This window comes from Phoca vitulina, unplaced genomic scaffold (assembly GCF_004348235.1).
Source record: "Phoca vitulina isolate PV1807 unplaced genomic scaffold, GSC_HSeal_1.0 scaffold25, whole genome shotgun sequence".
NCBI classification, from domain to species: Eukaryota; Metazoa; Chordata; class Mammalia; order Carnivora; family Phocidae; genus Phoca; species Phoca vitulina.
Window position 1 is genome coordinate 1,991,524 of NW_022589728.1, and position 17,312 is coordinate 2,008,835.

General features: G+C 39.8%; 1 pseudogene; it reads right to left on the reverse strand.

Annotated features, from left to right (window-relative positions):
* Positions 1–9,138: 9,138 nt before the first annotated feature.
* LOC116643218 lies at positions 9,139–16,917 on the reverse strand (annotated as a pseudogene).
* Between the last annotated feature and the right edge of the window lie 395 nt (positions 16,918–17,312).

The following is a 17,312-nucleotide window of genomic DNA, read 5'->3' on the forward strand; positions in this document are numbered from 1 at the left end:
TCAATCAGAGAAAGACAAGTATCATATGATCTCACTAATGTGAGGAATTTGAGAAACAAGACAGAGGATCATAGGGGAAGGGAGGGAAAAATGAAACAAGATGAAACCAGAGAAGGAGACAAACGATAAGAGACTCTTAATCTCAAGAAACAGAGGGTTGCTGGAGTGGAGGGGGGTGGGAGGGATGGGATGGCTGGGTGATGGACATTGGGGAGGTTATGTACTATGGTGAGCACTGTGAATTGTGCAAGACTGATGAATCACAGACCTGCACCCCTGAAACAAATAATACATTATATGTTAGTAAAATATAGTAGCTACTCTTCCATTTTATGCATAACTCATTGGGCATGCACTCATTATTTATAATTTGTATGCCCAGTAGTTGTTACCGGTACAAAGTTGTCAATTTGAAAGTACCTAGAAAAAGTGTTTTTTTAATTTATCCCAGAAACATTTATGCTATAAAATAATTGGCCTATGCATTCTAAAAAAATTTCTATATAGCATCCATGACCAATGCTTGAAAATCACTCTCAGAATTCCTGCAGTCATTTTAATGATTAACCTCATAGCATTTGTGATGCACTTTTGCATTAATCATTTCATTTCAGAATTGGGAAACGAGCTGACACAATGAGGACTCAACATTGCATCTGTTCTTCACATACCCTTTTACACCAGAGATGTCGTATACACCTATGTGGATGAATAAAGTATATCAAGGCTTTTCCTGTAAGCACTTGTCTCTCACAGGTGGAAGTACGAACAATAAATCAAGTTTTTGGAAAGAGTTGGACCTGTATTTACACCAAGTGTATAATTACTAGTATAGAAGCACTTCAAGTGCATTCCTTACTTAAGAGTATTTTACTCCCACTTGTTTGCTGCCAAATAGAAATTTCAGTTGCTTAAGGAGTGATGCTAAGGAGCTCGTGGATTCTTATAACATGACAAAATGAATCATGAGGAGTCACGTGTTTTATGGGCTAGAGGTTTCCTAGAAAAATAAGCTTTGTCTTCATTTTATAGGAAGGTAGGAACAACACAGCAGTGTTCTAAGATAATACAAGCTCAGCTCTGCAGTGTGTGCAGATCCTTCCAGGGCCCTGGGCTTGCCTGGGGCCTCAAGGAGGAGAGACAAGTGACCGTTCCCTCATCACATGCAGTATCATGTGCCAGGTTCTCTGAGTGCATGATCTGTTTGTGTCTGACCTTTTAATTATAAGCATTCGAGTTGAGAACTGCAACATTACATCGTGAATGGTGTAGTCTTCTAGTGTCTTGAGTAATAGAGTGACTTCCACAAGTTCTCAGTTTCCAGCTCCTGGCATCGTGTACTTGAGCAGTTGAAATCTTTTGTGAAGGTACAAAAGCATTAGGCATCTGGGTGATGTTTATTATTGGCACAGAAAAGATTGCCCTGCTCTTCCTGAAGGTGAGCACAATTAATTTTACATCATCCAGGATATAGGTCACCAGAGAGATAAAGAAAATGTCACTATGCAACATAAATGGCATTACAAATAGTAGTAGTAATGATAATAGTTTTTATTGTGTGCAAGTCACTTTACATAATCTCTGATTCTTACAATAATTCTGCAAAAGTAGTCATTTTCATGCTTATTATACACAATTGGAAATGAAACTTCAGGGAGATTTAGTTATTTGTTTGATAGCTAGTGAATATTTACAGCTGGAATTCAAACCCAGGCATTTCTGACTCAACTTTCCACTATCCAACATCCAAATTAGCTCCTCCTTCCCTTCTTTTTTCTTGTCTTCTCTCCTTTCCATCAAATCAATCAACAACTTTTTATTGAATTGCTAATGTGATCTAAACACCCAGGCAGACTCTTGAGATTTTGAATGCAGTATCACTTTATTTCTCAACAAATTCCCACTCTAGTAGAGGACACAGACATGAAAAATAGTAATTTTGTTAAAATAGGCAAGTTAACAAAGAGACAAGTATAAAGTCCAGTGGGGGCCCAAAGGATCAAAGATGAACAAAAGCAGACCCTGAGGTGGATGCAAGTGGAAAGGCCTGTCAGGAGAAGCATCAGCATGTGCACAAGATGAAGCCAGGGATGAAGGATAAGAAGATTGGGGTGCAGCATTACTGCAGAGTATGAGTGAAGAGCAGTGGGGACAGGGTGGGGACAGGGGCTGCAAGCCTGGTTCTAGAATCACACGGGCTGGGTGTGCCATCCTCGTGGTGTGACTTGAGGTATGGCATTTTTTTCCTCTTCGTACTTCAATTTCTTCATCTGTAAAGACGGAAGTATAAATCATGGTGCCCATTTCATAGGTTGACATGAAGATTAAGTGAGTTAATACTTGTTACTCACTTTGAAGAGTGCCAGGCACATGGCATTTTATGCAGTGAGCTCGAATAAAACCACCTTGGCTATGCATGCTGAAGACAAGTTATTGAGGCTTTGTGGGCCAGGCTGAAGCCACTGAAAGTTTTATCCAGTGGCGGAATGGGATTGGCTTTGCTTTCCAGAGGGTTGCTGTGGTAGCAACCTGGAGGGAGATGGGGCTGCAAGAAGGTGGGTCAGGCCAGCCCTGCCCAGTGTGCACTTGGGGACAGTGCATGCATCAATATTTAATTGAGGCTCTCCTCTTTTTATAAATGCCTAGTTTTCCCAAAATGGCCAATTTAAAGGACATCAGTCATTTGGATGTATAAACTTAAATATAGTCTCATTATCAGGTCACATCTCATACTAATGCGGTTTTACATATTTTTCTGAATGTTTAGAAAAGAAAGCTTGCCGTAAGACATCACTTCCCATATTAGAAACCTCCTGGGGAATTCAGGGTTTAGCAGATAATTCAATTGCACCCACACTGAGAAACTAGAAAATTCAGTTATAAAAACTTTTCTTTTATAGTGATAAATTTCAATGGGAAAAATATATTCATAGAATAAAATTTTGTTTCTTAAGTAAATTACTCTCAAATTTGTTTCTTAGGTACTTTGTTCTTAAATTAGTTTCCTGGCACTTGTGAGTAGGCAAGCAATGAGTTGTTCCACATTTTGTCTTTCAATAGGGACCACTTGGGAAAAAACATTACCTACAAAAACTCAGAAATTTCTCTCCTTGGTGTATATACCCCACAGAAATGTATACACATGGCACACAGAGATTTGTTCAAGAATATTCACAGCAACATTATTTATACTAGCTCATATTTGGAAATCACTCAGATGTCCATTACATCAAAGATACGTGTTTTGTGGTACACGTGTGTGATGAGCTCTAAAGAACACTGAAACAGAGTGAACAATAGCAACACGGTGAGTCACAAACTTAAAGTTGAAATAAAAAGACAGAAAAAAGAGAATATATACACTATGATTGTATTTATATAAGGTTAAAAAAACAGACAAACTAGTGTTAGAAATCTGCATTGTGGTTACTTTTGGTAAGAAGGGGGGTCATAATGATTGGGCAAATCACAGCTGGAATTTCTGGGCTCCTAGCCCTGTTCTTTATGTGGAAGTGGTCACATAGGTTTTCATTCCCTACTCTCCCTCTCTCCCTCTCCTCCTCCACTCTTCTTCCCTTTCCTTCCCTCCCTCCCTCTCTCCCATTCTCTCCCTCCTTCCCTTCCTCCTTCTCTCTTTCTCCCCATCTCCCTATCCCTATCTATATCTATATCTCTGTTTATATCTATTTGTGTCTTTTCACTCCTCTGTGCCTTATTTCAACATGCTTTTTTATAATATAATATTCTAGTTTTTATGCATATTTTTTCTTGTGAAAATAAAACCTGTCCATACAATGTTAGACTTAAAAGATTAGAAAAAAAAATTAGTCATAATTATTGAGCTAAGAGAATATTTCAACATTATAGTGCAATATAAATCATCAGGTCTAGAATGGTCATGAGGTACTGTAATTAAATGAGAACTTTAGAACTGTAATAACACAACACTGGACTCCCATCTCTTTTATTTTTTTAGGCAACATTCTTAAATGGAAAGGAAATATAGTAAACTGCTGGTGACTCTATTACTTTTTAAGTAAATGAAATAAAATATATGAAAACTTTCACTGCTCAGCACTGAGTCACACTGAACTCTTTCAATGTTTGAAAGTCCTAAAGGGCATGTTAATATAGGATCTATGATATATACAGTGTGATAACAAGGTCAAGGGTCTGTGCTATGTCACAGATGCATGCTTATCAGCAAGTTTTTGCCTAGCCTCTTGTAGTTTTTGGTTGAACCAAATCAATCATGTTGAGAAAGGGTAGGAGGATATGTATTTTGTGTAGCCAGTTTTACACACACACACACACACACATGAATATTATCTCCAAGTAAATGCACACATAATTCAAACATGAACGTTTATCAAGGCACACAAAGATTCAGGCTTTGGAAGAGATAATAAACCCATAAAGTTTTTTTTACACAGTCTATGTTTGAAAAATATAGGATTCACTATAAAGGGTTTTTGTGTCCTAAACAGATTTGATTTTTGAGAGCTTTAAGACACAATTGGTATTATCCATGTTTTTTATAGCCATTCTGATGGGTGGATAATACTATCTTACTGAGTGGGTAATTTTGGTTGGTTTTGTGTTATTTTTAAATGTTTATTATGGAAATTTTTAAGCACACATGAAAAATAAAGAGAAGAGTAAAATGAACCTGATTTACCTAACATGTAGCATCAACAATTCTCAGTACATTGCCTGTTTTATTTCCTGTATGTCTCTACCTACTTGCCTCTCTCCCCTCCCCCACCAAAGTTATTATGAAGTGTATCCCAGACATCAGGAGTGTCATCCTCTAGCTATGATGTACTACATACTATGAATGTGCTGGAGGCTATGTTTTTGTTTTTTTTTTAAATAATCTAATATATATTCATTAAAAATTCTCCAATATGAACAATTTCAGATCTATATCCACTTACAGGAATATAAATCACAGAACTTTAAAAACCTCCAAAAATATCCATATCTTTTTTCACATTAATAAAAAAATAATAAAAAATCTTTTTAGATTTTTGCTTGGTAACTTGATTGCTAAATTCAGAATATCATTTCTAATGGTGTCCACATATTGTTGATATATTTTTAAAGTTTACTTTTTTCCCTAGGATAAAAGTAAATCATGAACATTTTATAGCATGAAAATAACAAATTACTCCTGTCTCCCTTTGGAAATATCCAGTGTTAGCTATTTATTATGTTCCTTTTCAGATTTTTCCTGTGAATACATTTTACATAGTTAAGGTCATACTTAGTGTTCCAATATTTTTCAAAACTTGGATAATATCCAGGTTTTTCCTTTTAAAGGAAAAATGTGAATAACCCATGGTTTGCAGATCCCCCCAGGGGCCAGGAACCTAATTATTTTAAAAACTAATTTGATAGTAATTTACTTAAGAAACTAAATTTTTATCCTATGAGTATATCTTTCAAGTCAAAATTTCACTGTGACAGAGAAGTTTTTATAACTGATAAAATACATTTTTAGATTATAATTAAGAGTGAAATACATTAATAGTGTTCTAGAACTCACATTTTCTAGGGAACAACAAAGCCCATTTTGTAAAACACTGGACTACTAGATTGATAATTCATAATCACAGGTAATTAAACTTTATTTCAGCCTTGAATTGGACCTTCTTGCCAAGTATACCCTTACTCAGAAGGATAACACATAACAACAGGAAGGAATGAAATGGATCTGACTGGGCCTGGAGTCAAGAGTGATTTCCAGGCGGTGCCGCCTGAGCTGAATTGTGGAGGTGAATTGGGGCTTATGCGGTAGGGAAAGGTCAGGTAGGAGATGGTCTGATCTGAGGCACAGAGAGTCATGTGTGCACATTGGTGGTCAGCTCAGTAAGATAGGAGAGAGGTACTGGATGAGTGCTTAGCATCTGTGTTGCAAGGGAAGGTATCCTGCATTTCCCCCAAGCAATCTGGAGCTGCTGAGGAGTTGCAGAAGTGTCTAGTGGCAGGATTAAAGTCAGGATTGGCTTCTGTGTAGTGGTCATTAGGAAGCTTTCACCAGAACAGAAGGATCTTTCCTAGCAGCCTCTGATGGTTACCCCTCTTCCTATGTGGTCCTGGTCTGGAGACTCAGACAAGTCTTAGGGTGAGGGTTCCACTGTTCTCTGTTCAGGTAGAACTACAGGTGCATAACTCTCAGGAGGGCAGGTCTGCATGTGGGACCGTAGGGCACAGCTACTCACCTGGCCTTCTCTCAGATGCCTGGTTTTCCCCAGAAGGCTTAGAGCGGCATGTCCCAGGTCTTCCTGTGGGTATGCATTACCTCTCGGTAGATTACGGCTTCACACCCAGCCAGATGCTGCCATGGCTACTGAAAGCCCCGCTTTCTTCTACCTGTCATGGGACACAAAAAGCTTTACTTTTGGTATTTCATCTAAGAGAAACAAATATTGTTAGTATGTACCTACAAAATTATAATATTCCATACATTTTTCCAAAACTATGTGGCCTGGGTTACAGTCTAACCCTGAGGAAAGGAAGTCAAAGGGCAGACTCTGGGTTAAGATATGCCATCTCTCCTTGGGGTTCACAACAGCAGGTGGGGAAGAAGGTCTGGCCCGATTTCTGTGCTGTTTCTCTCGAGCTCTGGCTGGTCAGCCAGCCACATGCGGAGACAGCCTGATGTCATGCACGGAGTGGGGCTCCAGCTTGGCTACTGCTGGCTGTTTCAGCTCCATGGCCTGGCAAGTGACGTAGTCATTGCTCAGTTTTCCCCTCTGTATAATGGAAATAGTAACAGCTGCACCTCCAGGGATTTTTGTGAGAATAAAGCGAGTTATTTTATTAAGGTGCTTTGAACCATGTTTGAAAATTAGCACATTATTACTTCTTTATTGTGATGTAGCCACTCACCTATATTTGTTGAATAAGTATTTGTGGAATAGATAAGTGAGAAAATGAATGGAAAACATGGTGCCAAAGACACATTTTGCTTATGACTTACTTTATAATCTGTAACTGCATAGGCTGACCTACCTTATCAATATATGGCTTATAAACAACCACTCTCACACTCACGTATACACCACACATACACACGTCCTGCTAGAAACAATCCAGTCACTTACTCTGGTGGATAAATGAGCACTCTGCCTGGTTCTGACTACTGCTATTTGCTCTCCTGTGCCTTTGTTCTTAAGTGAGCCCATGATGGTGATGCACTGAACACTATTTGTTCACCATAAAAAGTGCCTGGGAACAAGACCATGTACAGTGTTCATGCAAAGTCAATTTGAAGAGTTCTGAGGTTTTGTAGAGATTGCTTTCAGTCATACAAATCTGGAGTGTATACATCTGAGGTGGGGTGGGGTAAGATTTGATTATTAGACTTATAATTTGTAGTTGAATAAATTGGCACCCACTTGTGTTGAATGTCCTGAATGTGCTGGGTTGTTGATGTGGCCCGCTTCCCAGCTACAGCCCCTGAAGTTAAGATGCTGTGAGTCAGTGTGTGGTAAGCACACAACAGCACAGGCGTTTGGCTTGTAAGTTCAGAAATAGGAAAACTTCCACTGGTTCTACGGGGAGTGACCATCACTGTTTGGGGCTGGAGGGAGGGAGCAGGAAGTTGGTCAGAGATCTTTTCCCTTTGAGGCAGGTTACTATATCACTTCTAAATTAAGCATATGGCTATATTTGGTAATGCAAAATGTAGGGCTGAAGAATAAGCAACTTACTTTATGCAAACAGATTAGCATATCATGTATACAGTTAGGCCTTTGCTGTTTCCGGGCTTTGGGCCCAGCATGAGAGCTCACCCATCACTGTCTGACATGGTGCTAAAGCCAGGTTCTATCATCTTTTGTGGGGACAAAAACCCTAGTTTGAACACCACATTCCTAATCATTTTCAAGGTTGTTTGCTTCTGGAGACTTTAAAAAGGTCCTCTGTTAGAACATCGGGGTAATTGGATGTAAAATGGTGTCAGTGGAATCAGTAGCAGGGCTCATTCTGTCCATGGGTAGCCCCCCTAGTGGGAGTGAAAGAAGAGCCTGGCAAACAACACAGTCATTGTAAGTGGGGCCTCCTTCAGGGCCCTCTGGGGCTGCACAGTGGGAGATGACGGCCACTGGTCACAGGATGGGTAATTTCATTGGTTCCACTTGCTGGTCACAGTGGCACATGCTGGTCAGTCATGCCCCAGTCGGCAGGCCTTGGAAGTTAAGAACTTCATGACAGCATGTGTTATCTCTTGTCTTTTTGATGATGGTCATTCTAACAGTGGGAATGTAAATTGGTACAACTATGAAAAACAGTTTGGAGAACTCTCAAAAAATTAAAATAGAACGCCATATGATCCAGCAATTTCACTTTTGGGAATATAGCCAAAGGAAACAAAAAAATAACTCCAAAGATATCTGCACCCCCATGTTCACTGCAGCATTTACAACAGTCAAGACACAGAAACAAGTGCCTATCCATGGATGAATGGGTAAAGAAGTTGCGGAGTAGCCATAAAAATGTGGACTATCATTCAGCCATAAAAAAGGTGGAAATCCCATCATTTGTGACAACATGGGTGGACCTTGATGGCACTATGCTAAATGGAATAAGTCAGAGAAAGACAAATACTGTATGATCACATGTGTAGGTGGAATCTAAAAATAAAAACAAAAAACAGATAAAAACAAACTCATAGAAAGAGATCAGACTTGTGGTTACCAGAGTCAGGGGATGGGGAGAGGGGGGATCGGAAGAAAGGTGGCCAAAGGTACAAACTTCCAGTCTGAAGGTAAATAAGTACTAGGGATGCAATATACAGCATGCTGACTGCAGCTAACACTGCTCTATGGTGTACAGGAAAGTTGTTAAGAGAGTAAATCCTAAAGAGAACTTTTTTTCTTTTTCATCGCACGGATAATTTTTTCTTTCTTTTTTCTTTTCTTTTTATTGTATCTACATGAGAAGATGAATGTTAGCTGAACCTATTATGGTAATCATTTCACCACATGTGTAAATTAAACCTTCACCTCAAGCTGTATGCATCATACATATGCAGTGATGCATGTCAGATATTTCTCAATAAAACTGGGGGGAAAGAAAGAGCTCCTGTATCTTTTTTGTGTGTTGGTTTTGGTTTTGTTGTTGTTGTTTTTGAGCTTCTACCTCAGTGTTTTGCTGAGACCAGTGTTGGTACGGATGAGGTACACGCAGTCCAGCTCCGTTTCCTAGAAGCCGTCCACAAGGTTTTCCTTGTAGACATCATCACTGGAGACAATCTGGATCCTCTTGTCCCAGTGGCAACCCTTAGGGCTGTTCAGGACAGCAAGGGAGCCCCAGACAGACTTGCCAGTGGCAGCATCCAGCCTGGGCTCTTTGCAGGCAATGCTGACTTTCAGCTGTACCGATTCTACCTGGATCCCATTGAGCTCAGCAATGGCGTGATCTGCTGATGCCATCTTTTTTTTTTTTTTTTTTTAATAAATTTTATTTATTTATTTGACAGAGAGAGAGACAGCTAGAGAGGGAACACAAGGAGGGGGAGTGGGAGAGGGGGAAGGAGGCTTCCCACTGAGCGGGGAGCCTGATGCGGCACTCGATCCCAGGACGCTGGGATCATGACCTGAGCTGAAGGCAGACGCTTAACGACTGAGCCACCCAGGCACCCTGATGCCATCTTTTCATAGGTGACTGAGGCACAGTTTCTGGGTGGGCCCATGGAGAGGTCAAGGATGTTTCCAAAGGAAGAGAAGGCCCCACAGAAGACGGTGGGCATCCTGTCCTCTCCACACGCCTAAAGAGTATTCCCCTTCTGAGGGGCCCTGCTTTGGGGGAACAAGTCCAACACGTGGAAAGGGCCTTCTGGTTCTTGATCAAGGTCCCTGTCTTTGTCCCCATTCTGCTCACAGCTGTGGCCCCAGCTGCGGCTTTGGGGAGGGGAGGCTGAGGAGTGGGCACCACCAGGTTTTTCAGAGCACCAGTCAAAGTTCTGAGGGGGACCCTCACCAGCCCCTGGGCCCTCTGCCTCTTCCCCATCTTGGCCCCAGTTCCTGAAGCCCATCACTGGAAGACACAAAACTCTCATACAGAGATTTTCTCTGGGGAAGATATGCTCCTTTGCAACAGCTGGAAATTGGGGGCTGGCCCCTTCTCAGGGTCCTTTAACTTCCTCACCAGGGTTCGAGAACATCTGAAGCCCGAGTTCTTGGTCTCAGCCGTGAGGACACTGGCGGCCCCTGACTTCACCAGCTGTTTGCCGCTCTGTCACCGTGGCTGGGCCTACCCCAGGCTGCTCTGGCCGTGACGGTGGACGCTGCCCTGGCTGGCTCTGCTGTACTACTTCGCTTCTTCGGAGCCAGTGGTGCCTTTTTCTTTTCCTTGAGCTGGTTGAATTTCTTCTGCAGAGCCTCCTCCTCCTTCTGAGTCCAGGGGTAATCACCGACCTGGTGGCTCCAAACAGGGCAATAACCAGGGTCCCATTGTCTCCAGTGCACCTGCTCAGGCCAAGAGCTCCCGTATCTCTGCAGGTGACATATGGTGGCAAAGGTCCTAGTAATCTTGGAGATGCCAAAGGTACCACTATTCCTCAATTTACACAGCACCCAAAGTAAAGCCAATAGAAAGGAAACTTGCTTTTCTAATGGTTTTGAGTCATCTTTGTAAAGAAGAAAACAAGGCCAGCATAATGCATAGTACAGATCCAAACTAGATTGCAGAATTAAGGTCAGGGAAATCTCTGGAGACTTGGGTATTATTACCAGAGAAATTCTTTTGCAAAGAGGTATTGTGTGAAGAGTCATTTAATGTTTGCAAATGTATTGACCTTTTATAATCTCAAAACTTTTTTCTTGTTTTTTTGTCCATAGAGAGGTTTTAAGCTCCTTGTTCATTAAGATGTATAATTCAAAATTAAGTGAAAAAGATAAGCCGTAAGGGCAGGTCAATTATCTTTTGGTATCTGTATACAAAGGAAGATCATTACTCAATATTGATGTTTAGAGTATTTATATGGAAAGAATATACATTATAAGGAATAAAAGTAGGCATGAGTTGGATTTTTCCCATTAGGTGAAGAATATGATAAATTTAGGGTGAAAATGTCAGGATGGACATGGTGGTCTGTTTTTATAGAAAAATGGAAGTATAGCACAACTTCCTTTTTAAGGATTTGCAGAGACAGAAATTCAGTCGTTATATTATATTGAGCTTTGACAGTATGATTGCTTTGGGGGGTTATGATTTAATCCATGTCACATGTGACTCCGTGTAGAAACATGACATGTGAAAACAGTCTGCTAAAACACTCGGGTATGGCTCTGTGCAGTTGCTTATTACCAACACTTCATGGAGAGCTCACATTAAAGGTGACAAATGAAATTGAGGGCAACCTCCAAACTTCTAATGCCTGCTGGAAATTATGCTGGTCAAAGATGTCAGGAAATTCCTGAAAATTTTTCACAGAATTAGAATGTAGGTAAGAGGAAGGGATATGGTGATAATGATGCTAGATTTATCCTGAAGTTGAGTTTTGCTTCTCCTAATATAAAAATGGTCATAGGCACTGGCTATCTCAGGCAGATCAGTATGGTTTCCACATTAGTTAGTTAACAACAGAGGCACCTTTCAAGGTGAAAGGTTACAAACAGAGATTACCTCCCCTGCCCCCTATTCTGTTAATATAGGTCCCTGGCAGGATAGTCAGTTCTGTTTCATAACTAACAGTGTCCCAAAAGAAAAGAACTATATTAGTATGCGAGAACAACAGTCCTGTAAAAAATACTGATAGCAGTGGGAGTCTTCAGAAAACAAATTTTATTTCTTTCAAATTAATAACTCGGAGTGGTTGCATGTGAATCATTCATTTCTGAGCACTTTTCTCAAAACAAAATTTAGATTCAGAGTCGTATCTCCCAGATGGGGTGAGTATCCAACAGGTGCTAAAAACTCTCCATTAAACTGAAGTTTGAAACTATGATGGTAAAACCTCCCACGAAGGACATCTTTTTATTTGCTTTTAAAAATAGTTTTTAACATGTTTATCACTGGCTCAGATCTGTTTTGAGAAGGTAAGAAAACATTTCTCAAGTGAATCCAAATATTCACCAATCTAACGGGAAAAAGTAAAGGTTAATTAAGCCTTCTCCATTTGCATTTGAAGCACAGCTTTGGTCCATAATTCCTTTTCCTTTAAATATTTCCCAGAGATAATTTTCTCATCCTCCAGCATCCTCCTTCAGTCTGTGTGGGAGGGCAGTGTGGCCTTCAGGCTTGTCCTCCCCCCAGATTTGTGTTACGCAGGGCAGGAGCCAGGAGACCACAGGCAGGTGTCAGGCTCACTCCTTGCATTTGGTGGTGTCCCAAACTCCACAGGGTACAGAGGTCCAGGAAAGAAATGCGAAATCAGCCACCCAAGTCGAATGGAAAATTTCAGGATGTTAGAAAATATGGGGACAGCTGATGGCTGAGGTCATGGCTCAGAATGATTTTTTGGTTTACCTGTTTACCAAAAGCATTTCATTCATTCCTTTACAAAAAAAAAAAAAAAAAAGAAAGAAAGAAAGAAAAAGAAAAGAAAAAGGAAATGAAAACTTATAGGAAGAAAAAAACACAGTTGTTAATCTATTCTGACAAGCAGGATAATGAGCATCATTTTGTAAAATTTATATTCATAGATTTAGCATGATCTGTGTGAGCCATATGACAAATCTCTCTAGTTTTTTGTTTTGTTTTTTTTCACTGCTTGTTCTTTTGTGTCATTTCTCAGAAATCACTTAAGTGTACATATTTGTAAGGAAATTGAAGCCATTATAGAACTAGAAATAGATTAATAGGTAAATATTTAAATTCATTTGAGAATTTTTTTTTTTTTTTTCAGCGAGGGAGAGACACCCATCATGTGGTTGATATGCTTTGCTGCCATGCCTTAGGGTTTTCAAAGAGGTTGCTGAGGAATTCGGGAGGAAATGGAAGAATGTCAAGGAGAGGGTTCCCCATTGGATTTTTGGTCTATATGGAGAGAAACAGAGAAAGGATATGACGTTTACTCCAACTGGCATAAATGCTGGCCCCTGTGTCCTTTACATTCTCTACTCTGCTCCTCTGAGCCCCACTGAGTTACTTGCGCCTCTCCACCATCCCAGTCCTTACTCAGAGCTGTCTCCCTGCAGAAAGTAGTCCAATAAGTCAGGTGGATGTTCTCCCCCAAAGGGCTTCCCCCAGTGAGTGTGTTTTAAGGGTACAGGGAAAATGCCACGGGCTGGCAGTCAAGAATATATGGCAGTGTCCATGACCTAAAGATTCCATGCGGTATTAAATCCTTTTGTGTGAGAACTCCCTGGAGTCTTCCTATATGAAAGTAAACTTTGAAACTGCAAGAGGAGGATATGGTATACAGCCTGTGACAGAATTCTGACCAGAGAATTCTTTGGAAAACATCTGAAAAGATTCATATTTTCTGGAGCACAATTTGGAAACCGGAGCCAGGCACTGATTTTCAAACTTGCCCCATGAGTGCCTTGGAGGAAGTTTGCAAAGAAGCGAAGAGGCAGGATTCAGGCCTGTTTCAAGAAGAGTCTTTCTTATTCATTTCTTTTATATATCTGGCTTTTCAATGACTAAGGTTTTCTTTGAAGAAAGGTCTCCTTGACCGAAAAAAAAAAAAAAAAGAGGATTCTAGAAATATTTGTGGATGTTCAAGACTGAATATCAATGTCAGCTATTTTTTCCCCCTGGCTTTGCTACTCCTCAGACTTTCTTATGGTATTTTTGGAATGAAACCACATATTCATACTTGAGTATGAAATCCAAAAGCCAAAAATGTCTGATATTTTTTCCCACAAGTGCGTTAGAACCATGAGCAAATGAAAGGACTCCGTCTTAGTGGGAGATCACTGTGGGAGCTCAAGAGAAGGAAAGAAAGATGAAGGCAGTTCTGTTGATTTATGTATAAATTCCCCCATGTAGTTCATTAGCTGGATACTCAGCTGAGCACCGGGATATCCTGGGCAGAGGCTGTAAGTCACTGAATTCACCACAATGGCCACCTGCAACATAGGAAAGCTGCATTCTAAAGGCTTGTTCCAGTTAGATGGACTTCTACAAAAACCGCATCACTTTCTCTGGATAAGAGAGACATATTAAAAATTGTGATTTGTTTGATCACAGGCCCAAGAAGACAAGCTCTCAAGTATGAAATAGAAAACATGATTCTTGAACATCAACCTGGGACCTTACATTTATACTGCATTTTCCTAGATTTCCAGACCAAATACATGCATTATTAAGCACAAGTCTAAATTATTATTTAAATTTAGGGGCACCTGGTGGCTTAGTCGATTGAGTTCAGGTCACAATCTCAGGGTCCTGGGATCGAGTTCCATGTCCTGCTCTCTCTGCTCAGCAGGGAGTCTGCTTGTCCCTCTGCCCCTCCCCCACCCCCTAGCTTGTGTGCACACTCTGTCTCTGTGTATCTCTCTCTCAAATGAATAGAATCTTTTAAAAAAATATTATTTAAATTTAGTAGGTGGAAAAACAATAGAGGCTGATAAATGGGCCTGGGTAGTGTCCCATGGCTGTATTGGATCCTACTGCCCGCAGCTCAATATCTCCCAGGAGCCCACTTACTGGGGTGGAGCAAACATATTTGGAGGGGTAGTTAAGGAAACCCCTGGTAGAATGCTATAAAATCAGTTTCCTGACCTCTTTTTTTTCTTTCTTTTTCCTTTTGCTAATTTTTTTTTTCTTTTTTAGTTACATACTCTATAACTTGCTCTGGGCAAAATTCTCTCATCAGGCTGTGGGATAAATTCAAAATGAGTAGCAGAAATGACAACTTATCTTTATTTCAACATGGAAATGTGGTTTCTCCAGATGTTTCTAATGTTCCAAATAGGGATTTTCAAAGACTGAACATTGCATCAAGGCTGCCAGCCTAAAGGACTGTACACAATCATGGTGCTTCTGTGTGTGTCTGTGTCTGTATGTCTGTCTGTCTCTTTCTCTCTCTCTCACACACACACATGCCATAAATGTAGACAGAGACATAAATCTATGCACAAGCAAAGATCATCTGAGGTGAATCACAATTTTTCTTCTTTGACTAGTGACTGATCAGTTAGACACAGATAATAGACAACTGCCTTATATGTAGAACTGTTAAGAGTATGAAAGAGTCTTAAACAACCCAGAGCATTGAATGGTGGGTGAGTCACTCTGAAGGGTGGTTTCCAAGACCACAAGAAATCAGGAAGGCAACCTATAAGAAATATCAAAAGCATACACCACACCATAGGAAAATCCCATCTATGTCCTCTTCCTTAATATATAGGGGAGAGAGAAAAGAAAGAGAAAGAGATGGTGAGAGAGAGAAAGACAGAAACAGAGACAAAGAAGTTTCACAAAGTTGGAAATACGGTTTTTGTTAGAATCATTGTTATTGTTGTTTTAATCATGCCTTTAACTTTCCTCTGGGGAGATGTGGAAATGGTGGCCAGAGCATAAGGATTTGAAAAATGCATTAATGTAGTGACACTTTGCTTAACTGCTGCATAGGGAAGGGCTATTTGATTGTGCATAGATATACATCTGTGCTTTGCATTGTTTCAGCCTTGAGGTGTTCTATACTACCTTTTAAATGTTTGCAATGAGAAGTTAAGTTATTCCCACAACTGGCTAGGTCATGTCTACTTTGGGTCATTCATTCAATAAAAATGTTCTGTTTGTCTCTTAGTTCCCAGGATTATGTAAGGCATTGTGGGGTAAAAGTATGATCCCTGACTCTACCCTTAAAATTAAAATTCACAGTCTAGTGAGGAGCTAGGCACATAGGCAAATGTCTGTAACATAAATTGTGTATGACATGCAGTGGGGTATGGATAAGAAACCATATAGGTCTGGGAAAGTTGGGGAGACTTTTAGGGGAGGCAGCAGTTGAATGAGATTCTAAGAATATGATACAAGTAGAATGGGCACTAGAGGCAGTAGGCACAGTATACGTAAGAATTTAGCTGGTTTAGGAAACTATAAATTGTTCTGCATTTCTGGAGTGTGCAAAAGTATAACACAAAACAAATTATTTATTTATTGAGGAATCAACAAAAGCTTACGGGTTTGAGTAATATCTTAACAAGTACAGAAGTTGCCTTTAGTATCATGTGCTAAGAAAGGATTTTTGCTTAAATTACTTTATTTTGCTAGGTTTTGCTATGTTAGATACAAAGCTAAAACTCTGCTTTGTGACTTTTCTGCCATCTTTTATCCTAGTTGAAAAAGAAGGGTGGGATATTTCCATGAAAGCAATGCAAAGACATGATTGCTTATCCAACAATATTATGTTTCCCTTGGAGTTGAGCCAGTGGGCCAGAAATCCTCTCATTAATTTTTCCTCATTCATCAAGGACTCAAGCCTAGAGCCACAGCCATACCATATATTCTTACTCAGAGAGGTTGAGGTTTGGTCAGAATTATTTGAAAGTCTTTACACAATCCCCAAATAGGCACTTTCTGAATTTCTAAGACCCATTGATCCTCCAGTGCAGCTTCTCCCACCCTTTCTTTGTGTGTTGGGGCATGAATAGCCCATTGGGAAACAAATTATTTAATGTGGCTAATGAAGTGGCCACAGTGTTTTTGTGGTAGAAAAGTCAGTTTCCTGGGTTCTCCTTACATATATTTAGGAAAAAATTATTTGTAATAGGAAATAAATTAAACAGAACACCAGAAACATCATCTTTTAATTTCTTTATAGTATTTTGAATGTTTACCTATTACTTGACCATATATAATCTTGTGATTACTAGATATAAAAAGGCCAATAAGAACAATGTGGAAGTTTCGATATGGTTTACTGAGTTTTTCTGTTTTTCTGATGCCCTCCATAGATGAGTTAGCTGAATTAAGTTGCGGTTTAGCTCCCACTCTGTGTTTAGTGGGAACCATAGGGTTGACAATGCTGAGCAGGGGCTAAACCTAAACCTAAAAACCCAGTAATTGTTTTATTTATTTTTTTATTTTCATGTTTTTATTTGTTATGGAAAAAAGAGTAAAAAACATGGTACCTTATTAAATACAAGTCACATTTTTCTCTTTCCTTTTGTAAGTGATATAAGGATTGGTGCTTTGGTATCTCACTGGATTAAATGGGCTGATAGGAAAGAGCTGAGGTGGGCACCAAGGGGCTTTGGATGTCAGCCTGTAAAGTGGGCATGCTACCAATACTCAGCTTAATTTTTTTTGTTGGTTTATAAGTATTTTTAAATTTCTTGTTATTTTAAATTGAGTTAATTCAAAGGTATTCAAGAGTCTAGGTTTAGAAACTAATCTGATTACTATAC